The sequence below is a fragment of the Vicugna pacos genome, unplaced genomic scaffold (assembly GCF_048564905.1).
Source record: "Vicugna pacos unplaced genomic scaffold, VicPac4 scaffold_21, whole genome shotgun sequence".
Taxonomy (NCBI): Eukaryota; Metazoa; Chordata; class Mammalia; order Artiodactyla; family Camelidae; genus Vicugna; species Vicugna pacos.
Window position 1 is genome coordinate 10,432,538 of NW_027328742.1, and position 27,068 is coordinate 10,459,605.

Sequence of the window (27,068 nt, forward strand, 5' to 3'; positions counted from 1 at the left end):
CTCTAAGTGAAAGAGGAAAAGTGCAAGCTAAAACTGTTTTTTTTGTATTTTCAATATACTTTATAGAAAATATGCCTATAAATACTAGGCAGTTTTTGCATTTGATTGGAAGAACAATTCCTCTTTCTTTACATTTATTTCCAAGACATTCTGTTTTACTGTAGTTGATTTTAGAAAGTCAACAAAAGTGCTCCTTTCTAGATACTTCTTACGTTTATAATATTGAAAGGATGATACATTTCAGTAAAGTTTTAAATATATTTTACATGCCTCCTAGGGAAGTTCACTGTTCTACAGACTAAATTTTAATTTTGTTCAGAAATCGTGCAGTTAGCTTATTGAAGAAATAGAACAAGATCCTCTATCTTGTGGTGATTTACACCCTTGATATTTTGTAAAATATGCATGTCATATAGGTGTACTAAATTAACAGCAGTTTTAACAACTTAATTTTTAAGGAAAACTTGCTTTTAGTAATTTATCTCTATTCAAGATACTATGCATTTTTAATAGTGGTTAGAAGTAATGACAAAAATAAATACTAAAACTTAGCTCTACTAGTATGTCAGATAGCTATGTTCAATACGTACCAAGTACTGTCTCAGTGCTTTATAATCATTGCCTCATTCAGCATTTCCAATGTCCCCATTATACAGATTAGAGAACTGAGGGAAGCACATCCAACGTCACAGAGATGGTACATGTCGTAGCCTAGATTCAAATCAGGCCTGTCTTTAACATACTTTGAGCCATGGCTTTTAAGAAAAAATAAAAATGAAAAATTTTTAAAGGCAAACATTTTTGTAACTACTGTCTAACCAGTTACTGCTGTTCTTTGTATTCTAAAAATTGGTCATGATGTGAAATGATGAAATACCTTTTTAGAAGAAGGCAGAAAGTAGGAACATGAGTATGAGAGGAAAAATATTCCCGAGTCAGATATCAAAATCTTCGCTCTGGATTGTCAGGCTGGAATATATATATTTTTTGAAATATGGAAGAAAAAAGAAAAGTATGAAAGATGCAACCTAACTATTGCTCTGCATGTAACCCAGGGATGTAAGTTCGTACATCTATACAGGAGATGTATAGGACAGTTAGTCTGGGGTGTGGGGTGACAGTGGCATCTTAGACTGATGTAGACAGGGATGAAGGGCAGGATGGGATTCATCCTTGTATCATCAAGGCAGATGGTGGGGATGAGGCTGGAAGTGCCAGGGAGGAGAACTAAAGTTCATTTCTTGTGACTAAAGCTCCAGAGCTGTGTGTGTTCCTGGACGGGCTCACCCTCTCTCCTCTCTGGTACTCCTTCAAGAACCCACATCCCATCTTGTCTTTAACTGAACCAGGGTGTACAATCTATTACTGCTTACCTACTTTTCACTTCTCCTTCCACAGCATTCTTATTTTTAAACCAGCTGAGATGCCTACTCCCTCATCACCATCACATCCTTGCCCTTCTCATCTTTCATCATGCTTACCTGGAAAATTCCAACCCTAAGAAAATCCCTACTTACAGGCACCTGATTGTTGCATCAATGAAACAGCTGATTACTGAAAACCCCACAAATGTATTGGTAAGTTTCATTTTAATTTCATGACGCCAACCAGGAATTACTCCTTAGTGTAGCGACATAATCCTGTTATATTTCCCTGCTCCATTCATTCCTCTATTATCCCAGATAACTATTTGATACTTTCTCCCCTCTCCTCAAACCTACAAAAAACTTCCTACATGCCCCTCCTTCTAAACTTATGATTTGCTTTTATACTACTTTAAAAATTTTTAAAAAGCCATCTTTTCTGCCCCCACTAGCATATCTATGTACCTCCCTGCACCCATAACCAACCTTACCTTTCCCTCATTACCAGAAATGGACTCTCTGTATTCCTAAGGCAGCCTCTTTACTTAAACACTTTTTTCTTTCCTTTTTCAACTATTCAAGGCCATAGATCCAACAATAAATCTGTCCCTTATGTGCTCAATTTTCTCTTTCAACTGGAAAAACAGGAGCATAGCTTCTACACACTATAATTTCTACTACCAAAAATATATATATATATATATAGTATAAATCCAGAAACAAAAATAACCTAAAGAACCTTGCTTATACATTGCATTCCAGCAACCACTCTACTTCACTGTGCTCGTTCAGAACAAAACAACACAGAGTTGAACATAATTATGGTCTAAGTCCTATCCCCTGTCTCTGGAACCTACTTCCATCTGGCTTTTGCTATTACTATTCTACTCAAACAGCTTGTCAGTATAACCAGCAAATCCTCAGTTACTGAATCTGATGATCTATCCTCAGTATTTAGCACAGTTGACCACTCCCTCTTTCCCCTTGACAAACCTTCACAGAGGTTCAGGGCTGCCCCAAGCCCCTGCCTTCCTTCCACCTCACTGACCATGCTTTTGGTCTCCACTGCCAGGTCCTCATGATTCTGTGCTCTCAAAGTTGAATTGTGCCATCTCTTACAGTGCTGTGGCTTTAAATGTCATCTGCTTGCTTTCATTTCTGAAATCAGTGTTTTCACTTTGCGCACCTAAATTAAACCCTAGATTTGAATAATTGAATTCCCAGTTGATGGCTTCATCTAATTGCCGTCTCATACTTAGCATGTTCAAAACCACATTTCTGACCCCCCCCCACCCATCTCAGTAAATGGCACTGCTAACTGTCTTGTTATTCCAGCCAAAATCTTTGAAGTGGCATTTGAAATCTCTAAATACGCTACATTTTACATTAAAAGCAAGTGCCATGGGTTTACCTTCAGTATCCCACAATGAGAATATCTCCCGTACCTTCTCCACCACTAATATTTTTGTCTCCGCCACCACCATCTCTCAACTGAATTAGTGCAATAGCTCCAACTGGCTTTTCTGATTCTGCTATTTCTCTTCTCTAGTCAGTTGAGCAGCCAGCATCATGTTTGTAAAATTTAAGTCAGCTCATTTCATCTGTCTGCTCAAAACTCTCTTGCTTTCTTATCTCCTTCAGTTGGTAAAGTTCTTACATAGCATACTGAGCGCAACAGGACCTGGCCCTATGCTCCCTCTTGACTTGTTCCACGCTCCTTGATCAGTCCATGCCAGTCACAATGAAATCCCTGATAGTCTTCAAACGGGAAAGTAGGTTCATACCTCAGGGCCTTTGCACCTACTATTCTCTTGGCCTGAAATGCTTTTTCCCCATATAATTTCAGGGCTTTATCTCTCTCCTCCTTCAGTGAAGCATTTCTTGAATATCACATTTAAAATTGCAATCCCCCTGCCATGTCACTTTCCATCCCTCTTCTTATTTAATTTATTGCACTTCATCAGTTAACTATCTGGCAAACCTTATATTTTAATTTTTAAAAATTGCTGGTCTCCCTTCTATTAGAATTTATAATTCATGTATCATGTATCATTCTCTTTTTTTTAATTGTTATATTCCCAGTACCTAACAATGCCAGATATATAACAGGAGTTGAGTAAAATATTTATTTAATATTAATGCAACACACAAAATACGGTATCAGTCAGTTCAAAATTCCTGTCTGGTACTGTCAGTGACAGAGATACTGAGAAGCGGGAGTAGAAAAAGACAGTCAGAAGAGAAATAGTCTCTCTCTTGCTAATGTTATAAAGAAAGTGACCTGAGAGTCACAGTTTGATGGAGCTGTGCTTTAACAGCATAGAAATGACCAAAGAAAAAAGTTCTAACAAACTAGTTCTGGACAAGCAGCAGTGTTTCCCCAAAAGTATTTCACCTGAAAGTGTAACAGGAGCTTTTTCCAAGCATTAGCTACGAGAGGGATTCTACAGTGCACAAGCGTGACAAAACCTGTATCACAGACATTTAAATTGGTTTCCCCATGGCCAGACTTAAAATTCCTAAAACTCAAATTTTTATTACAAACCTTAAAAAGGAACAACTTACATATTGATTTCCAAATTTGTTTGAATATATAATCCTTTTTTCACAAAGCTGTATGTATGGAATTTCATTGAATAGACTCTGACACAGCTGATACGGTTTCATTAGCAAACATTCTATCTCAGTGTTTTCTGGAAGTAAGTGAGGTATAAAATGACCAGTCAGTGATGTCAGAAATCATTCTCCTGCCTATCTGACTCATTTGGTTATTGAACACTATGCATTAAACACCTACTGCTGGCATTATTCTAGGCACTGAGAATACAGGGGGAACAAAGTCCCTGTTCTTACTGAAATTATATTTTACGTCCCACTATTAAAACCAAGGATGCACAGCAATACAATCGCAGATGCAAAGGCCCAGTAATACAAGCTGTTTCTCAAATATTTGAGTCTGTGTGTTTTACTATTTTGCTATGAGTAATTTTACTATTTAAATTACATAATTTTACTATTACATAATAAGAAAACCTGTAATAACCTTTCAAACTTCTGATAGTGTAATATCAGTATGATAACACATTTTTGGTGAACTTCTAAAAAAAGTGTATTTTTTCCCATCCCATACACAGAAATGGACTAGGTGGTAAGAAATTTGAATTCTAATCCTAAATTCTGAATTTATGAAGCCCTGTGACTGTTTGCAAATCACTAAATATCTCTAAACCTCAGGTTCTTTAGCTTCAGATCAGTTGCAGAAATGTATATGGAACCCTGATTCTATAAAATGGTGACCCCTGTGCCTGCTCTGTGTTCCTTCATTTCAACAGCAAGCATCCTAAGTGTGGAAGATCACATACACACTTTGATGATCACCATCACTATTCTCTAGAACTGGTAGGTAAATATCTATAATCACGTGGTAGTTACTGCGCTTACGTATGTATCTCTACACACACATATCTATGCTATGGAAAAAAACAGACCATATATAATACATACTGTGGAAATGCGTGAGTGAAAAAAAAGGTAGCATTCCATAGAGAGATATGGCAGGCCATTTTCTAAAATATTTACTCTTTCTTCTTACCAGGTTCTTCCCTACCAGCCTCTCCCTGAAAGGAGGATTATATTTCCTTTTCCATTGATGCTACATTTGACCACATGACTTACTTTGTACAGAGAAATATGAGTGGAACTCACTTGCACCACTTCTTAGCAGAAGCCTTGGGCCGCCATCCTCTGGTTCCACCATCCCTATTTTAACTCTTTGACGAGACCGGCACGGACCAAACAGGAGAGGTACGTGTGCCTTCAGGGATGCTCTTAGATGCTGAAGCTGAGCCACGCCTCATCTGCAACTGACCTATGACGGACCACAAACATGAATACAAAATGTAAACGTTTTGTTATAAGCCTCTACGATTTAGGGTCATTTGTTACCCATGGAATACACAGCCTAAGCTGACTGATACAAGAAACTTTAGAAATAGATTTACATTTTAGATGAGATCTGATGTGTAAGGTACTCATCATGTAGGCCTGGAATTTCAGGTACAGAGTGCCTCTTAACGAGAGGCAAGAAAAACTGGTAATTGTGAGCAATTGCAAATACTTCGGCATGTTTGAAGTTGACTGCACACATGCACACATACACACAAAGCTTTGAAAAATAGGCCAGGATTATTATCACATTATATATTATATTATCCTCAGACTTTATCATACAGTCCTTAAGAATTTTAAGCAGTGAGGATGAGCAAAACTGGTTTTGCCACTAAAAAAACAGTTCTAGTTTCAGGATAGGTGATAAATAAGGATATAGTGAGAGACTACTTGGGAAATACCTGTATCAGTTCAGTATTATGAAAACTTGTGTCATGAGAGTGGTGATGGAGACCAAAGGATGAATTCTAGTGGCATGTAGGTGATAGAAGCAATAAGACTTCAAGAGCTATTGGGCCGGAGAGGAACAAGCAGAAGAAGATACAGAGCAGGAGGAGGAAGACGATGTACACTGAAGAACTCTAAAAGCTTGTATCCCTCTTGATACAGGTAAGAAAATCTTGCTGCTACAATATTAATGGGGAAACATGGGGGTAGCGCAGGGTACAGTGACATGTGAATTTTTTTTCCCTTCGATGAGGCTGTTTGATGGCAGAAGGAGGGATGTGCTGGCCAAGTGGCAGCTATCAATCAGTGAGTCACATTCAGGCCTATAATTCCCTGTTCACATTGTTAGCAATTACCTGAAAAACCACTTTTTTACAGTAGGCTCTGCCTGAAAACACATTCCATGATGAACATTCTTACTAGTTGCTTGATTCAATTTTACCTAATTATCCAGTAAATAAGTTTCTCTACATGGCTGGCATCCTGGCCACCACTACTAGTGGGACTGCAGTCTGTCTTGGATAATTGGGTTGTTTTAGGCATGTAGACAGATTCAGTACCTTTGAATTAAATATTTCCATATAGTATTCAATTCTTTCCTGATAAAGAACTTGTGGCAGGAAATTATCAAGAGAAAACTTAAACGAATGCTATAAATGCCTCCTCTCAACATTTGTTACCAGAGACATTGCATTAAGGCTTCTGGATTATCCAAAGTTGATTTGCTATTTATTAAACTTGCGAGGGTCACCTATTCCTCTGGACTCCATTCTTTAATCACAATTGTGGGTAATAGAAGAATTTTAGTTCCTTTAGGCAGGGTCTTTGTTTTGGGCACTGCAGCATCACTAAGAATGGTACCTGACACTTAGTAGGTGCTCAGTGAGTATTTGTTGAATGAAGGAATAAAACCGTCATAATACTATGAAGTGTTTAAGTATGTAATGTTTGCTTTAGAATTTAAATGTAAGATGACAGGACTATTAGGAAGAATTTGTCTTATTTAAGATACACCATAAGGAGTGAGCATTTCTGAGAAAAGACGATACAGTATATTATTACATACCCTCTTTTTTTCATAAACTGGAATTAACAGCAGAAATTTTCAAGAATGGAGGTGGAATCAGAACTTCTGGTTGTGCTTTTATTGTACTTACTTTTAAACTAGAGAGATTGGGACAAATTTCTATCAGCCAATGGAAGGAAAAATGCTCTGCTTTGATAAATAAGGAGTAAGGTATGGATTTATCTTTAACATGACACAGGCATGACAGAAGAGAGATCTAAGTGGTGGTTGTGGGCTGTCAGATGGGGTCTCTCATTATTTATTAGTTAGAAGCAAGAAAGGCTGGGAGTGCTCAAAAGCTGTTTGATTTGACGTTTAACTTTGAAAAGGGAATTTTCCAACAGAGAAATCACAGGGGAGATGAAGAGAGGTTAGGATTAGCTGGATATGTAAGGGGGAGAAATGGGGGAAAGGGTATTTTTTTTTTTTAAAGAAATGAATGAGTAGCGTGATAAGTTCAGGGGAAACTGGAGACAGAATACTGAGCAGCAAATAACATGGGGGACAATGAGTATAAAGAACTGGGATTTTTGCCTTTTAAGTGTCTAGAGAAAAATTCCTACGTTGGCAGTCACATACGCAAGTCAGCTGAACCTATTCATATGTTTTCTCCTCCGGAATCCTCTTTTCCTTTTCAAGTTCTGTCCTATTCCACGGTGAAGACTTTTTCCGTTCTTCATTCCAGCTTAACTACTTCTGTCCTCAGCAGATTCTTTATTATCGCTCCTTGGGATGGAATCTAGTTTTTTTAAATCATCTTTTGTCTGGCCCAGATTTCTATAGTTTCTGAAGTGGTTTTAATAGAACTCTTCTATCTCCATAATTTATTCTAATAAAACCTACTCATGCAAACTCGGGAATTAACTTAGAAAAGGACAATCTCATAATATGAATATACTTGGCCTGGTTTGTGCCCCATTCTTCAGCTACCTCCTGGGAGAACTTTATCAGATTGGGTGAACTTCTCTGTGTAGGCTGTTGCAATGGATTCAAGTACTTTTATATTATGTGTGTTCCTCTGGGTATGGATCAGGTTCTCTACTTAATTATCTGAGTGTGGTTTCTGTGGTTTAAACTGTCTAATGTGTTAGTTTAAGCAGTGGAGGTAATCAATAGTTTAATCAGTCACTCTGTTTCTAATTCTGTTCGTCATCCCACACACAGATATTTTTTCCCGACTCCTGTCAAAGCCAAAATCAGGTCAGGCTGAGCCATATGGACAGGTATGGAAAGAAATCACAATGTATGTCTCCATTCTTATTTTGGATTTAAAGGTTATAATGCAGAGATGGTATAAAAAGCACATGAAAATGTACCTAATGTGGAAGTATCTGACACCTGCAAATGAACTTTTGGAGATCTACTTCTTGTTTGCTGCTAAAATAGGCAAAATCAAACTAAAGTTACTCTGAGTTAACTTTGAAAGAGACGCGTGAGGACAAGAACCTCAACCTCACAGGGTGATTTGGGGTGTTAAACGTAAGATGTGAAGGCAGAATGATGTTCAACAGATGGCAGTTAAACCAACAAATCGAACCGTGAAACTGGGAGATGTTCGTAAAGTGAAGAGTTCTTTGGTGACAGGTAGGTTCTGTAGACAGGAAACCTGCTAAGTCAAACCTGGAATTCAGAATTTGGGTTTTCTGCTGTTGATCTTTTCGGGTATCTATATGTCTATTAGCATGGATAGATAAGCATGCATTTTATTTATTCTCTTATTCTGGCTGTGTTGTAGTTGTGGTTGTTATTTTATAGTTGTTCATGTTTTTTTTTTTCTGACCAAGAGCAAATACTATATTTTGGACAGGGAATTATACACAAGACAGAAGAGAGCAGGACAGGGGAAAGGCATGCTTTGTTCCCCCTTCCCTGGACCCAGGAATTATTGTTCAGTGCTTCCAAAAAGAATAGAGTCAGAAACTAAACAAATTGGTCTCATAAAGACTTGTGAGAACTGAAAGAAAAACAGTGCTGGTTTGGCACCCTGGGAAGCACCAGGAGTCACCGCCCCAGGCAGAGCAGTGTTTTTCCAGGCACTTAGCTGGGGTGGCTGACTCAACAGAACCCTGGCAGCAAAGTGCAGCTACTCAAGGAGCACTGAAATGCCCAGTGGGCACAGCAGATCTCCAGGGGAGACCTGGCAACACAACCTAATACCCAGATGGCGAGGTGCACCCTGACCACATGTGCAACATCCCCTGGAGACTCTAGGGACTGCTTGAGAGCAGAGATACTGCAGAGCCAGGCACTCGGGTGAGATGAGGTCCAGAGCTGAACCAGGGCAATCTGGGACACCCTTCTAGCTATCCGACCCCTGAGAACAATTCAGTGACGATAACTGCATTTCTGTTACTTATTTTTCCCAAACGCCATCCCCAAAGCATTACCAACAAGGGTGGTGTGAGGCGGTCTCTACAAGAATGCTGCATTCTGATGCGTCACTACGGGCACATCTGCATAAATGTGCAGGTTCATATGTGACTAACGTTTTACATGAACGCCACAGCTTGAGAACTGGAGAGGACCTCCAGCTAATCCAGTCCCGATGACTTTTCACATACACATGTGAGCTGTAGAAATGTTTATTAAAAATGTTTTCTATTCAGTATGCATTTATTGAGCATACAAGCATGTGTAAATATAAACACAAGATAAATACCTATCTCAAATTTTTATTTCCTAGAGGAATCTTTCTCCTTTTACATACTTAAACACACACACACTCTTTTCCACAGATTTATAAATCTGAAGGAGTGATACAATGGGCAGAAAGGCAAGGGTGGGAAAGAATGGGGAACAAGTGGGAAAACAGGAAAAGAGAAGGTTTCATGGGAATCAGTATTTCTTGACCTGGGTTTGAGGAATGGGGAAAATTTTCAAAGGCAGAAATCATCAGATAAGTTATTCATGGCACAAAGATAGATGAACAAAGGCACAGCTTAAAAATAAAAGAAATTTGGGGGAAATAAATTGGGGATGCCATATTACAGAACTAAAATTTCACCTTAGTTTACAGACTGCTCTGAGAAGGGTGCAATATTACAGAACTGAAGTTGCTTTTACTTTACGGATAGTGTGAGTCCATTTCGAGAAGGATATTGATGATGGAAGCTCTGCTTTGTGGAGGCTGTTTTAATACTTGCGACGCCCTTTCCCTAGTAAGGGTAGGGCAGTAGGAGAAGGAGCAGGGCCTGTGACTGGAGCCTCACTCACCTTCTTTCTCCCCCACAACCCTGCAGGAACCCCTGAGGTGACTTCCCAGAAAGTAGAGGGCTCCCCATAGATGACTGAAAGCCTTTTGTTGAGTCCACCTCCCACTTTTCACAACAATGAAACTTGAGGATTGGAGTTCATGAATGATTTGCACAAGATCACATAATAATTGAGTTGGGGCTTTCTGCTCCCCCATCCTCAGCTATAGACTGGTGGCTGGACATCTCTTCAAGACAATATTCTGGTTCACTTTACACCTTAATGATCTGCTTTTCCTAGAAAGCTGTTTTCCATGAAAATGCCAGTCCTTTAGGTCAGAGTTCATGGACAAGGACACTGGCATACTACTGGTTGTTGCAATGCTAAACATTCTTGATCATCATCATTTATTGTCATTGCTTTATGTGGGGATGGAGGCTGTGTGTATTCAGAGTCATAAAGAGTCTTGACATCGCTTTTTAAGATCCAGAGGTTGAAAGTGCATGGCTGAGGGGACATTTGGATTTTACCAGCTCCTTTTAGAATGAAGTATGTGGTAACATCCTACTTGTATCCAAGGTAAGTACAAAATTACACTATGACGTAGCTCTGTAAGCATGCTGAATTCTCTTAAAGATCAGGTGAGCAAGTCGTTTTTTTCTGTACACTTAGCTGAGAGAATCCATGGGCTAGTAATGTCTACAGTCCCTGGCAATGAAGCTACAGGAACCTGCTTTGAGTTAGGTCAGAAATTTATGGGAGAAGCTGATACAACTGGAAAGATCTCTGCATTTTCTGGTTATTGCTTCAGCCTTGTAGGGGAGAAGATCTTTCCTTGATCCTATTAGGGTCCATGACTGGGTGAGAAAATTAAACTGACAGAGACACTACCAGGAGAAAAGCATACACATTTAAATTAGTTTTCCGTGACAAAGAAACACTTCGTATATTCATGCTGGGTTTGATGAAGAGTGGGTGGTCGTGGGAGAAGTGTGAGGTAATTGTAATAAACTGCGGGAAGCTTAGCAAGACCTGCTGGTTAGTATTCTTGCTCCCTTCCTCTGGGTGCAGGGAGGGCCTCTCTCACATGGGGATGTATGATCTGTTTCAAGGAAGAAGGAAAGAGGAGCTAGGAGATCAAAGTGATCTTTGACTTTTCTGCTTCTACCACTTCCCCAGACTCCTTCAGCTTGAGACAGTCAGTTTGCCAACGTGTCCTATTTGAGGGCTGTATGTCCTGAACCCCAACTGCCTATTCACTCTTTGATTCTCCTCCCTCTAGCCATGTTGCCCAGATGGGACCAGGACCAGAACTCCCGGGGAGTGTTCTGGTGCTGAAGTGGGAGGGGAGTTGGAAGTATTCTCCATGCCATGAACATCTTAAAGGGTTTCTCTTGTTAGATACATTGAATTTAACAGTGGTTACTGCTGGGTAGGAAAAAAGTCTCAACAGGTTCACGGTAAGTAACTGCATTAGGAAAAACTGTCAGGTAGGCATCCACCTGCTGCACGGATAAGGCATGTGCGTAGCTATTAGAGCATCTTTCATTTCCATCCCTCACCGAGATCCTGTCTACCTCGGGGTTTTGGTGACTCACTATTAGCTGTCCACTCGCCTGTCCTTTATCCTCCTGCTCCCCCAACCTAGAAACCTCTTTAAGCCTATTTTTCAACACAGTTTCCCTCCTGGCTAGCAGACATGTTGAGACAAGTAAATGAAACTTGGACCTGCAGAAGTATCATCTAAGGAAGATACCTTCAGTTTAAAAGTAGAGTTTTAGTAATTAAGATGCTTTTAAGACTGGAAGAAATAATTCCTTAAAGGGCACTTTGGTTACTGTGGAAGAGAGAGATTTTGAGGGGCTTTAATGGCCTGCCTCATCCCACATGTTGCTGCCTTCCTGCCTACAAGGTTAATTGCACAGCATAGAGACTGAACCATGACTCTTTTTTTTTTTTTTTTGGTGCCTCATTACATATTTTTCTCTTAGGCTGAGTTTCAATTTTATGCAGAGCCAGGTGTTGTAGAGTGGGTTGAAGTAACAAATCAACCCATTTGAGCTTTTGAAGATACTAATTTGCCTTTGGATATCTTTAATCTGGCTGTAGATATCCCCCCTTTCAAAGCATTTCGGAACTTAAACACTATCCAAAACAACATGTGGCAGTTTCTCTAATTACTTATGATTAAGAAAAAAGCAAAGTCAGGCCCTCCAGGCATCAACACTTTGCCATTTTCCTGGAGAAATGAGCACTGCAGAGCCAAGCTGCTTGAAAATTAACGCACAGCACAGCGCAGGACAGTGGTCCAGGACCGCATTTCTTCTCTGCTCTGTATTGCAGAAATGTTTTACATAACAGGAAAAGAGGGGGGAAAGGAGCAGATGGTTTCAGTTATAAAAGCCATTGAAAATAATGGTGCAAAGACACTTCTGGGCAGTAAGAACCTCATCAAAACTGTCAGTCCCCGAGTCTGTGGCAGACTGAAGAGGGGATAGATGAGGAGCAGAAATGGGACACAGAGCTGTTGGATATGGACCCAAGAAAGTGACAGAAACATGACTGAAAAAAGCTAGAAGTATGTAGCAACTGTCAGACATTATGTAGTGTGGGGTTTCCCCCTTAAGTTAACAAAAAAAGAGAAGTATTCATTTTGAGAAGGTACGGTAATATTTTTGAGTCTTTCCTTAAAAAGTGATTTGAGTAATTTATTCTTCCCTTAGTGAGTACCCTGCAATCATCAGCTTTTACTCCTCACAAGTGCCTTTTTTGGTAGAGGAGTAGTCTTCTTTTAAAGATGGGAAAACTGAGTAAAAAGAATGTAAGGAATTTTGCTCAGCTCCCAGTTAGCAAGGAGCAGAGAGAATCTGAACCCAGGCAGTGGCTGCTAGATTTTACAGTCCTATCCTCTGTGCCGTAGTATCTCACAGTTGTGCAGAGATCTGATGGGTTTTGCCTTTTAAGTCTTTACTTCTCTTTCTTTCTGCTCCCTCAGTATGCTTAACTCCTTTTTAGAAATCTGCTGATTCTGAAAAGCACTATGACTAGAAATAGCCGGGCTGGTACAAATGTCATTATCTTCCAGCCAGGATCTTGTCTTGGGACTGGTTAAGAACACTTTTCTCCAAAATGTGTTAAATGAACCAGGTGGGATAAATGACGTGATTTTTGTGACAATGGAGTCATTTTATGTTCATATTTCTCTTAATGTGTATTAGAAAATTATATACAGAGCTTGTGAGTTCACCAGCATTATTACTGAAGATGAGAGGAAGTATTTAATGTAAACAAAGAAAAATGCTTAAGTGGTATGTGTCTCAATGGTGCAGAGAGACATTGCACAATACGTGGAAGTGTTATAAGGAATCACTTAAACGTAGAAAAAGCCCCTCAACCTTTGATCCCATCCTTGTTCCGAATGTACGCTTTGTCTGTGCCTGTGTCCCTCCTCCACCACGAGGACCACCTCCCTTTAGGCATCTCTTGTCCTGACTTTCAGCAGGCTGTCTAACAACTCCCACGAAAGGTGTTAAGGGCTAAGCACTACTGTCCAAAAGCGTCTGTTTTGATACTTCACGTTCTTGAAAAAAGGATTTAGAGTAGCTTACGATAAAAACCAAAACACAAGACAAACAGCTAAAGCACAAAACACACACACACACACAAACACACACACGTCAAACTACTGCTGGTTAATTTTCCAGGTTCTGTTTATGATCCTTTCTCCTTGTACTTTAAGCCCAGGCTCTCATTATACCACAGCTTTGATATTCCTCTTGCCAGGATTCTCCTTGTCTACCTATTAAAATTTGATTTTCAGATTTTCATTCAAATCTTGCCTCCTCTGGTTCCCTCGGCCAAAATTAAATTCTCCTTCCTCCATGCTCACATACCTTTCTACCTGTAGCCATTATAAAAACCATCACACTGCATTGCAACAGTCTGTGCTTTATTCATCTTCTGCACAGGCTACCACATTCAGGGGGATTAGTGATAACTTTTACTCCACAAAATTTTTAATATGTGACCCTATTTAATATTTCCATTGACCTCAAATGTACGTTCCAGTATAATCCCCATGTTACAGGAATATACGAAGAAACTGAGACACTATGATTATATAAATTGCTTATGGTTGAGAAGCAAGAAAATGGCACAGTTTAGGTTTTTAAATCTAAGTAAACACTAGAGTTAACTTGCTGAATTCTACCTTGACCCTCAATGACTATGATGACAGAGCTGTTAGCTAGAGTCCTGTAATAACATTTAAAGAGGTTACTCACAGCTAAACACTCACTACACAGTAAAAACTGACCATGGTATCTGAGAGACCATGAACCTACCTCCCAAGCCACAGAGTGAAATGGAGATGTTTCTCTTTGAAGACTGGTGCCATTTACCTTTCAGTAGGTAAGTGACAGAATAGACTTTCTTTAGAACTTTAAACTCCTTCCCACCCTATCCCCATTTTAGGGGGATGATTACCAGTGAACACTTGTGAGAAGCACAAAGGTGGTACTCAGAAGAGCTGAGAAAATTACACCACAAAGTTAGAGGTGAGCAGGAATTTTAACGAACTGTACAAAGGGAGCAGTATGGAACTGTATTTTCAGGGGGAAATGAAGAATAGAGAGTGCTAGGTTCTTAACAGAAAATGAGGATACATCAATCAGGACATTGTAGTGTAGGTGCTGGTAACAAATGACACCAAAATATGGGGGTTTATCTGCCTCTCATGTCCAAGTTGGGTAGACAGAGTGCTCTGCTCATTATGGTCACTCAGGATTCAGGCTGATAGGCATGCCTAATTTCAAAGAGGGGCAGGGAATTTAGGGGAGTGGAATCAGATCAGTTGCCTAGGAGATGGATAGCAAGAAACATTTGGCAAATAGCACTAATTACTACTCCGGGGGATGATGATCGTCTCTGGGCCCAGGGGGTTTTGTCTGTGTTTAATGAGATCATGCTTAGCGAGTCCCAGTCACAGAGCAAGTGTTAGCTCTTAATGGTAGTAATAAGCAGCCCTATTTTCTCACAATTTTTTTTTCCTTAAAGAGGAAAAATAAAATAGAATACATTATACACAGCATGTCAAATTGGAGCCCAGGCAGATCAAATTTACTTGTGATTGGAAGTATTATCCCAAGGCCTATTAACACAATTCATAAATTGACTCTTGGCCATTGGGGACAAAGGTTTTTTAAAAGCCCTAAAGAAAATCACAATAAATGTACCATATTTACTTTAAGTACTTTTTATCCTGTGTTATATTTTATAATCAACTGAATGTAAACATGATGCATCTCTTTCCATAAAAAACGTTTGGTTCTGAAAAGCTGCTAATAAATGATCGGTCTATCTTAAAATTTTGCATATTGAACTAAGAAAAAAAGTTGAAAAAAATGAGTGTTAATATCAAAAGAAATGAAGTAGCTTTCACCACAATCCTTTTTATGAAAAAAGATAAGCCCAGATAGGATTTGGACTTCAGATGTATAACTAAGTTTCTTTGCTTCACAAGAAATATAATGCAAAAATGGTTATTTTTTGCCATACTGAGAAATGTCACCTGGTGGGTTTTTGTTTTTTTTTTTAAGTTAGCTATTGCGTTCTGAATCATTAGCTGACAGCAATACAACTTTGAGTGCAGCAAGGAAACAGCTTCCTCTCACTGGTGTGCAAAAGGGAAACAGCAGGGATTTCCATATGCAGTGTCAGTCTAGGTAAATGACATCTGTTATAAAATTGCGTCTGCGACCAAGACATCCATTAATGGATACAGGCACACCTCAACTACAGAAGGCAGCTGCCTTACATAACAGCAGGGTTCGGGAGCAACAACAGAATTAACCGTGGCAATTTATAAATCACATCAAATTAAAGCGTCAAACCTTGTGGCTGACTTAGAAGCTTCATTAACATGCCCTAGCCTGAGCTTTCTCACTGTTAGCTGACTGAGGAAACACCAAAGAGCTGACTTGCCCAAAGACAATCGAAATGCTTAACAATGGATCGTGCCAGAGCAGCACATCTAACCTGGAAGAAGCTGAAGCAGCTGCTCTGGGGGTAAGATGAAGACCAGGTAGTTCCCCATCAGTGGGTCAGTGACTGGGGAGACGACACCAACATTTCTGTCTGTGACTTTCCTGTTGCCTTGTGAGGAAAGAAACTTTTCTGCCAGTTAAGTCTTAACCCTAGGACAACGAATCTCAAATTCTGTTGTGCAAAATACTATTCTGGGGAATTTGTTAAATTTTCCAGGCCCTAACCTTGAGCATTCTGATTCATAGGCACTAAAGTTGAGTCTCACGGAGAAAGTAAGTGAACTCTTCTGTGATGAACAAGGCCCCTCAAACAGATTTATTGGCTCTTGAGTGAGAAATCAGGTAGGAAGCTTACGAAAATTATACCTGTTTTGGCTCCACCCTTAGAAGGTCACAAGACTCAGTGGGTATAGGCATCTGTGTTTAAAAAAATGCCAAGATGATTCCGATGCACACTTTTACAAGGGATGGTTACAGACTAACAATCTGTATTATAGAACCAAGTTATGTAATTACTTCTTGAAGACTCTGTAAATGGATGGGTTAAGTGATACGAATCATCACAGAATGAATCAGGAGACAGGCTAGGATTGTCGAGGCTTTGCTACCTGTCTGTTTCTGGGTTGGCAGTACAGCGCCATAATTCAGAACTCTAGTTTTAGGGAACCAGAGTGCCTGGGTTCAAATGCTGGCCCTATTATCTTCTAAGATATGTGAAACTGAGCAGGAAACATCTTTTCTTTTCTAATGGATAAAATGGGTAACAGAGTCATTGTATTAAGAGCGTCAACCAAGAACAGCAATTAGAATGTATCTATCACAGAGCAGACGTTCAGTAATTCTTAGCTGTTGGTGTTACTACATGCCAGACACTTGATTGTGTCACTGAATTCTTAATCTTTTTATAATGAAGGAACCGGAGATTGGCAGAGTAGAAAGACCCTGAACTCACCTCCTCCCATGAGCACACCAAAATCACAATTATTTGAAGAACAACCATCTATGAAAAAGACTGGAATCTACTAGAAAAGATCTTCTACAACTAAAGACATAAAGAGGAAACCACAAAGAGATGGGCAGGAGGGGTGAACTAGCCACATAATCAAGTCCCATACCCCCTGGAGAATAATAAATATTGCAGAGGGTCTCCCACAGGAGTGAGAGTTCTGAACCCCACATCGGGCTCCCTAGTCCACATATCCTGCAGCAGGAAGATGAGTCCTGAGGTCATTTGGCTTTCAAGGCCAGCGGGGTTTAACTGCAGGAGCCCCCAAAGGACTGGGGGAAACAGAGACGTCACTCTTAAAGGGTGTACACAGAATCTCACATTGTCTGGGACCCAAAAGCAATAATTTGATAGGAGCCTTGGCCTAGACCTTAGTCTTGGCAAGTCTCCTGGGGAGGCAGAGGATGGCTGCAGCTTCCCCTGGGGACATAGACACGGGCGGCAGCCATTTTGGGGAGATTACTCTACCATGTGGGCACTGGTGCTCGTGGCTGCCCTTGTGGAATTCTCCCTCCAGCTCCTTAGCACCAAGACCTGGCCCCACCCAATAGCCCAAAGGCACCAGTGTTGGGACTCCTCAGGCCAAGCACCTAATTGGGTGGGGACTGAGCCCCCGGCCCATCAGACAGGCTGCTGAAAGGCTTCCTGAGCCCACAGCTGCCTCTCAACATGCCTTTAGACGTGGCCTTGCCCCCAGAGGGCTAGGACCCAGCTCCACCCACTAGTGGACAGACGCTGGCCCTGCCCTCTTAAGAAGCCTCCTATAGCCTCTGGACCAGACTCATCCCTGGGGGAGGACACCAGACACAGGAAAACCACAAGCCCACAGCCTGAGGACTCAGCCTCCCCACAGCAGGCCAGACACTGCCCTGGGCCACAGCCCTGCCCACTAGCAGGCCAACGTACGCTATGGAACATCCCAGGCCCCATACCTAACTGTGTCAGGACCTCCCCTCCCCGCTGCAGATCTGACACAGCTCTGAGATCCCGGGGCCCTGCAGCCTGACTCCAGGTCCCAGCTCTGCCTGCCAGCAGCCCAGCAGTAACCCCAGGACCTGGCTTTACCTACTAGAGAGTGGGAAGCAGCCCCAGAGTCTCCTGGACCCTGATTCCACACACCAGTGAGCCAGCACTAGCCCTGGAGCCCTGGGACTCTACAGCCAGCCACCTCACGATCAGGTCCTACAAAACGGCAGCCCATGCCCAAGATAGGGTCCAGCAACCAACTATACCAGGGGTCAGTGAGGCACCATACTGCCCACATACTCAGCCTGTCACATCAGAAGGACCCACATAGCTCTCATGGGGGAACCCCTAGAGCATATGGCCTGGGTGATGAGAAGGGAGTGCACTGCTGGGATGCATAGGGCATCTTCTAGAGAAGATGACTTTCCTAGGGTCGAGAAACATAACTAACCTACCACATATATAAAAATACAACTGGCATATTAGGCAGAGTGAGGTGGAAAATGAGTATGTTTCAGATGCAGAACAAGATAAAACCACAGAAGAGCTGAGTGAAATGGAGATAGGCAATCTCCCTCAGAAAGTGTTCAGAGCAATGATTGTTAAGATGATCAAAGAACTCAGGATAAGAATGGACACACAGAGCGAGAAGTTAGAAGTTTTAATGAAGATTTATAAAATACAAAAGAACCACCCAAACAGAGATGAAGAATACAATAACTGAAATGAAGAATATACTAGCAGGAATCAACAGTATACTCAACAGATACTGAGAGATGGATCAGTGAGCTGGGAGACAGAGCAGTGGAAATCACTGATGCTGAAAGGAAAAAAAAAGAAAGAAATGAGAACTGTTTAAGAGACCTCTGGAACATCATGAAGTATACTAATAATTTGCATCACAGTTGTCTCAGAAAAAGAGACAAAGGGGCTGAGAAAATATTTGAAGACATAATTGCTGAAAATTTCCCCAGCATGGGAAAGGAAACAGTCACTCAAGTTCAGGAAGTGCAGACAGTCTCATACAGAATTAACCCAAAGAGGAACACACAAAGATACACTGTAATGAAAATGACAAAAAATAAAGAGAAAATACTAAAAGTATCATGTGAAAAGCAACAAGTAACATACAAGGGAACTCCCATAAGGCTATCCATTGAATTAAAGGGATAAAAGGGAAAAAAACCTACAACCAGAATACTCTACCAACCAAGGCTATCATTCAGATTTGATGGAGATCAAAAGCTTTATGGACAAGCAAAAACTGAAAGAGTTCAACACCACCAGAGCAGTTTTGCAACAAATGTTAAAAGGAACTTCTCTATAGGTGAAAAAGAAAAGGCCACAACTAGAAACAAAACCATGAAATGAAAAAGCTCACTGGTACAGGCAAACATACACTAAATGTCAAAAAATATACATGCACAAAGCTATTAGGAAGGTTAAAAAACAAAAGCAGTAAATTCATCTATATCCACAATAAATAAAGGATAGACAAAACAATCAGATGTAAAATATGATGGCAAAAACAATAATCATGAAGGGAGGAGAGTATGAATGCAGGGTTTTAAGAATGCATTTGAAATTAAGAAATCAGCAACTTAAATATCATATGATATATACAGATTGCTACATAAAAACCTCACAGTTAATGACAAACCAAACATTTATGATACACAAAAAAGAAAAAAGTCCAAACATAACACTTAAGATAGTAATCAAAAGTTACCAATGAAAGCAAAAGAAAAGGAAAAAAAGACCTACAAAAACAACCCCAAAACAATTAACAAAATGGCAATAAGAATATATGTCAATAATTTCCTTAAATGTAAATAGACTAATTGCTCCAATCAAAAAACAGAATGGCTGAATGGATACAAGAACAAGACCCATTCATATGCTGCCTATGAGAGACTCACTTCAGATCTAAAGACTCACAGAGACTGAAAGCGGAGGTGGAAAGAGGTATTCCATGCCAATGGAAATAAACCCAGAACAGCAATACTTACATCAGATAAAATAGACTTTAAAATAAAAATGGTATGAGACAAAAAAGAATACTATGTAATGATCAAGGGATCAATCCACGAAGATATAACAGTTGTAAATAAATATGCACCAAACATAGGAACATTAAATATATAAGGCAACTGTTAACAGACATAAAAGGAGAAACACACAGTAGCACAGTAAGAGTAGGGAATTTTAACACCCCCCCTTACAACAGTGGACAAATCAACCAGACAGAAAATCAATAAGAAAATACTGGTCTTAAATGACACTTTGGAACAAATGGACTTAACTGATACATATAGAGAGACTGGGGAGGGAAGAGAGGGAGAAAACACGAGTGCAAGTAAGTGAGAGAGTGGATTCCATCCAAAAGCAGTAGAATACACCTTGTTTTCAAATGCACACGTTGCATTCTCCAGAACAGATCATGCTGGGCTATAAAACAAGCCTTGGTAAATTTAAGAAAAATGAAATCATATCAAGCATTTTTTCTGACCACAACACCATGAGACTAGAATTCAACTACAAGACAAAACTGCAAAAACCACAAACATGGGGAGGCTAAGCCATATGATACTAAACAACCAATGGATCACTGAGGAAATCAGAGGAAATAAAAAAAATATGTAGACAAATGAAGATGAAAATGTGACAATCCAAAACCTATGGGACACAGCAAAAGCAGTTCTAAGAGGGATGTTTATAGTGATAGAAGCTTACCTCAGGACAAGAAAAATCTCAAACAGGTTAACCTAATTTTGCCCCTACAGGAACTACAGAAAGAAGAACAAAGCCAAAAGTTAGTAGAAGAGAAGTGATCATAAAGATGAGAAATAAATGCAGACTAAAACAAAAACAAAAACAACAGAAAAGACCAATAACAATAAAAGGCAGCTCTTTGAAAGATCAACAAAATTGATAAACCTTTAGCCAGACTTATCAAGAAAAAAGGGAGAGGGCCCAAATCCATAAAACCAGAAATGAAAGAGAAGCTACAGCTGACACATACAAAAATATAAAAGATCATAAGAGACTATGAACAATAAAATGGACAACTTAGAGAAATGGACAGATTTGTAGAAATCTTCCAAGATGAAAGCAGGAAGAAATGGAAAACATGAACAGACCAATTACCAGTACTGAAATTGAATCAGTAATTGGAAAAACCTACAAACAACCAAACAAAAAACTCTCAATAAATAAAAATCCAGGACCAGATGGCTTCACAGGTGAATTCTGATAAACATTTAGAGAAAAATTGCTGAGGAAGGACAACTTCTGAACTCATTCTGTGAGGCCAGCATCACGATGATACCAAAACCAGTCAAAGATATTACAAAAGAAGAAAATTTCAGGCCCAAATCACTGATGAACATAGATGCAAAAATCCTGAGCAAAATATTAGCAAACCAAATGCAACAATGCAGTAAAAGGATCATACACCATAATCAAGTGAGATTAATCCCAGGGATGCAAGGATTTTTTGATACTGGCAAATCAATTAATGTTATAGACCACATTCACAAGTTGCAGAGTAAAAACCATATGATCATCTCAACAGATGTAGAAAAAGCTGTTGATGAAATTCAGCATACACTTTGACAAAAATTCTTCAGAAAGTGGGCTTAGAGGAAACATACCTCAACATAATAAAGGCCACATATGACAAAACTACAGCTAACATCATACTTAATGGTGAAAATCATTTTCTCTAAGATTAGGAACAAGACAAGGATGCCCACTCTCATCACTTTTACTTGACATAGTATTGGAAGCCCCATCCACAGCAATCAGACAGAGAAAAGAAATAAAAGGAATCCAAATTAGAAAGGTTGAATTAAAACTGTTACTTTTTGCAGATGACAAGATACTATATACAGAAAATCCTAAAGACACCACCGGAAAACTACTAGAGCTTAATTAATTCAGTAAAGTTGCAGGATGCAAAATTAATATACAGAAACCTGTTGTATTTCTATACACTAACAACAAACTATCAGAAAGAGAAATTAAGGAAGCAATTCCATTTACCATCAAATTAAAAAGAACAAAATATCTAGGTATAAACCTACCTAAGGAGGCAAAACACCTCTACTCAGGAAACTATAAGACACCAATGAAAGCAACTGAAGATGGCACAAATGGAGATATGCCATGCTGTCAGATCAGAAGAATATTGTTAAAATGATCATACTACCCAAAGCAATCTAGATTCAATGCAAGCTCTATCAAAATACCTTTTGCTTTTTTGTTTTTAGCATAAGTAGAACAAATAATTTTAAAATTTGTATAGAAACACACATGACCTCAAATACCCAAAACCATCTTATGAAAAACAGAGCTGAAGGAATCATGCTCCTTGACTTAATATTATACTACAAAGGCACAGTAACCAAAACAGTATGATACTGGCACAAAAGCAGACATATAGATCAACTGAACAGAACAGAAAGCATACAAAGCCCAGAAATAAAGTCATGCACTTATGGTCAATTAATTTCCAACAAAAGAGGCAAGAATAAACAATGCAGAAAAGACAGTCTCTTCAATTAGTGGTGCTGGGAAAACTGGACAACTATATGTAAAAGAATGAAATTCAAACATTCTCTAACACCATATACAAAAATAAACTCAAAATGGATTAAAGACCTAAAGACTGGAAACCATAATACTCCTAGAGGAAAACACAGGCAGAACACTCTTTGACATAAATCGTAGCAATAATTTTTGGGCTTTGCCTCCCAAAGCAAAGGAAAGAAGAGCGAAAATGAACAAGTGGGACCTAATTAAACTTAAAAGCTTTGACACAGCAAAGGAAACCATTGACAAAACAAAAAGACAACCTACTGAATGGGAGGTAAAAAAAATATGATAAAAATAGGTTAATATCCGAAATATATAGACAGCTCATACATGTCAGCATCAAACAACAACAACAACAACCCAGTTAAAAATGGGAAGAAGACCTGGATAGGCTTTTTTTTTTTTTCCAAAAAGGACATGCAGGTGGCCAAGAGAATAAAAAAAGACGCTCAGCATCACTAATCATCAAGGACATGGAAATCAAGACCACAACGAAATATCCCTTCACACTTGTCAGAAATGCTATTATTAAAAAGAACATAAAAAACACTAGTGAGAATGAGGAGAAAAGGGGACCCTCACACACCTTTGGTGGGAATGTAAATTAGTACAGTCACTGTGGAAAATAGTATGGAGTTTTCTCAAAAAACAAAAAGTACCTCAGTGGAAAAATGAAAAAGAAAGGGAAAGAAAAAAGAAAAAAAGAAAAAGAAAAGAAAAGAAAAAAAAAGACCCCTAAAAGTAGAAATACCATATGACTGAGCAATTACACTCCTGGAAAAAACAGAAACAGAGACAGGCACCCTGATGTTCACAGTAGCATTATTTACCATTGGCAAGATACACAAGTAACAGAAGTGTCCATCAACAGATAAATGGATAAAGAATGGATGGACTTGGAGGGTATATATGCTAAGTGAAATAAGTCAAATATTATATGCTATCACTTATATGCGGAATCTAAAAAATACAACAAATGAATATAACAGAAAAGAAGTAGACTCACAGATATAGAGAACAAACTAAGATGCCAGTAAGAAGAGGAAAGGTGGAAGGGGCAATACAGGGGTAAGGGATTAAAAAGTACAAACTACTGTGTAGAAAGTAAACTATAAGGATATACTGTACAACACAGGGAATATAGCCAGTATTTTATAATAACCTTAAATGGGGTGTAAACTTTAAAAATTGTGAATCACTGTATCATACACTTGTTTTATATATATGTATGTGTGTATATATATATATAAAAATATTGTACACCAACTATACTTCAATAAAAAGAAAAAATAATATGGAAATTATTACTATCTCCCTCATACAGATGAGGAAATTAAAACACAGAGATTAGGTCACCAATTCAGAATCACAATACGAGTTCCATACACTTAGCCACTAGGCTAAACAGTGCTGTAAAGAATTACAGGATTTCTAAAAAATCTATTGTACATCATTTTTCTCAAGGTCCTTCGACAGGTGACTTGCAGTGTGGGCAACAGTTGCCAGTAGAAGGTGACTGCATGTGATTTTGGGGTAAGACAGAGGAAGCACCTCTATTATCTTCTTGTAGTGTGACCACAGTCAAGTCACTTAGTACTTTGGCGTCTCAGTATATAAATATCAAAAATATTATGATGGTAATATTTGCTCCAAGAGTATTTCCTGTGGATTAAATGACATTGTGTTTAATTTATTTGTAGGTACTCAAATACTGGTGGACTTCTAATCCTGTCTGGCAGGATTAGGAGAAAATATTTATTATATACATAGTTCTACACTAGGTTAAGCAGATAATATAAAAATAAAAGATGATGAACACATTTATAAAACATAGTTGCTGCTTTAAATTCATCATTTTGCATCAATAACCACAGGGATAGACTCCTGGTATCTCCAATACTTCACATGAAACTATGTCCCCACAATGGACAGCTGGATCAGTGTCAGGCAACTGACACAACTGGAGCCAATCAGATTCTCTCCTAGAATTTAGAATCAGATTAAAGATACAACTTTGAGGGGATATTAATTACAAAATTTGGGTCAGCCATATCTGCAGAAAAACAAATACATCAGATCTACTGATACAAGAAAAATGAGGTAGAAGAGATCAAGATGGTGGAGTAGGACATGGAACTCACCTACTCCACAAACATATCAAAAATACATCTACATGTGTCTGTGTGTGGAACAATTCTCACAGATAACCAACTGAAAACTGGCATAAGATCACTAATATAACCAAAGCAAATATCCCCAAGTAACTGGGTAGGATGAAAAAAAATAAAAGGCACTGGGATGGGATCTGTGCCCCTGGGAGGGAGCTATGAAAGAAGAAAGCTTCCCTTGCCCTGGAAACTCCCTTTGCCAGCTGGGAGCTCCTTCATACAGGTAAAGAGCAGAGGGTCCTGGTCTCCCCTGTGTGCACTTGCTGGTTTGCTAGCAATCAGGGCAGAGAGATACCAGTGCTTATGGCTGCCAGGTCATTGCCCTTCACAGCCCAAAACATGCACAAAGTACAGCAGCAAGGCAGCAAGGCACCAAGGCTCGGGCTTCAGCAGACATACCTTGGGAGAGGATTTGGTTTAGTTGTGTAGAGACAGCCTAGAAGACCCAGCCCGGAGTGTGGTCTGGGTCAATACTGTTATTGTGGGCAGGGCACAGGTCCACCACAGAAGCCACACTGCCAGCACGCTCATGGTAGGGCATGGCTTTGGTGGTGACAGGCTTTCTGAGCAAACGTATGGCGGGGGCGGGGCTGACATCACTGGAGCCCATTATCACCACTCCTACAGTGGGTACGGGTTTGTAGGTAGGTCCAGCAGCAGTGGCACATTGGTGGCAGGTGGCATCACAGAATCACACATTTCTGTTCCCAGCAGCCAGCCCGGTAGAGTACACAGTGATTCATCTCCCAGTGGGAGTGCTACAATCCTGCATACTTCACCCTGCAGCTTGGAGCTGGTTCTGGGGTGGATAGGCCCTAGGAGAGTCCTACCACAGAGGCAGCCCAGGTTCTAGGTGGCAGCAAAACCACTTGTGTCCTGCAGTCATAACGTCCCGGCCCCAGTGCCAGCCCAATGCTAGGTCTGGGACAAACATAACAGAGAAAGGGATGCGACCTTTGGCTGCTCCTGGGCAAAACTGAGGATGTATGCACAGGTGGCACACAGGTTCACTGTGACCACAATGGCCTCACTCACTTTAGCCCTCACACTTCCTTGGGGACAGAGCACACATTTAAGGGCAATGGAGCCTTACTGAACCTGATTCTCAAGGCTTCCATCCCAACAACTGGAGCAGATCCGACCCCTGACAGGACTGTGACAGCCAAAGAGCAAAGATGAGGTCCTAGCCAACATCCAGCACCCGCTGGTCACAACATCAACCACACCCCCTACCAAGGGGATAACAGCCAGCACAGAGGAAAGGAAGATGTGGCTGACATCCATTCTAAAAGCAGCCTTTACACCAAAAATACTGAACTCTCACAGTCTACACAGCAATGCTTCCACATAAAAACAGGCCTCACGACAACAAAATGTAATAGTTTCTCCTAAATTCATAATGACAGAGAAACTAAAGTAAAATGAAAAAGCAGAGGAACTACTCCCAATTAAAAGAACAAGAGAAATCTCCTGAAACAACAATGAAATAGGCTTTTTCAGTTTACTAGACCCCAAGTTCAAAACAGAGGTAATAAAATTGCTAAAGGATTTAAAAACTTTGATAGAAATACAAATCACTTTAACAAGGAACTAGAAACTATAAAGAGGAACCAAACAAAATCAGACAATTCAATTGCTGAGATAAAAACCAAGCTAAAAGTAATGAAGCAGATTAAATGATGCAGAATGAATAAGTGATCTGGATGCGAGAATAATGGAAAACACCCAATCAGAACAGTAGACAGAAAGACAAAAAAAAAGCAACATATGAGATCTATGGGATAATATAAAGTGTGCCAATTTACGTATAATGGGTGTTCCAAAAGGAGAAGAAAGATAGACTGACAGGAATACAGTTATGGTAGCAGGCTTTAACCCCAGACTGACATTAATGGACAGATATTCCAGACAAAAAAGTATTATTGATTTTTTTAGGCAACAAAGACTCTAAATGACACACTAGAACAGTTGGACTTAATTGATATCTACAGGACACTACATCCAAAAACAACAACAACAACAACACATTCTCTTCAAGTATGCCCAGAACATTCTCTAGACAGACCACATGCTAGGACAAAAAACAAGCCTCAACAAATTTAAAAGGATAGAAATTATTTCAAGCATCTTTTCTCACCACAACAGTATGAAACTAGAAATCAATCACAGAAAGAAAAATGGGAAAAATGATCACATAGAGACTAAACAACATACCACTAAAAAAAACAGTGGGTCGGCAATGAAATTAGAGGAAAACAGAAAATACTCTGA

The 27,068-nt window shown here is 39.6% G+C and overlaps 2 long non-coding RNA genes and 1 pseudogene across 6 annotated transcripts in view; 2 read left to right on the forward strand and 1 right to left on the reverse strand.

The window, feature by feature from the left end:
• Positions 1-6,522, forward strand: part of LOC140694474 (uncharacterized) — a 169,359-nt gene extending 162,837 nt beyond the window's left edge. For both annotated transcript variants that reach the window (XR_012070113.1, XR_012070114.1), the window contains exons 2-3: positions 1,399-1,577; positions 4,960-6,522. This is a non-coding gene — a long non-coding RNA (uncharacterized lncRNA). The remainder of the gene's footprint in view (positions 1-1,398; positions 1,578-4,959) is intronic.
• Positions 1-27,068, reverse strand: part of LOC140694470 (small ribosomal subunit protein eS24 pseudogene) — a 432,455-nt pseudogene that overhangs the window by 370,543 nt on the left and 34,844 nt on the right.
• LOC140694471 (uncharacterized) overlaps positions 1-27,068 on the forward strand; it is a 473,386-nt gene that overhangs the window by 168,834 nt on the left and 277,484 nt on the right. The window lies entirely within an intron of this gene.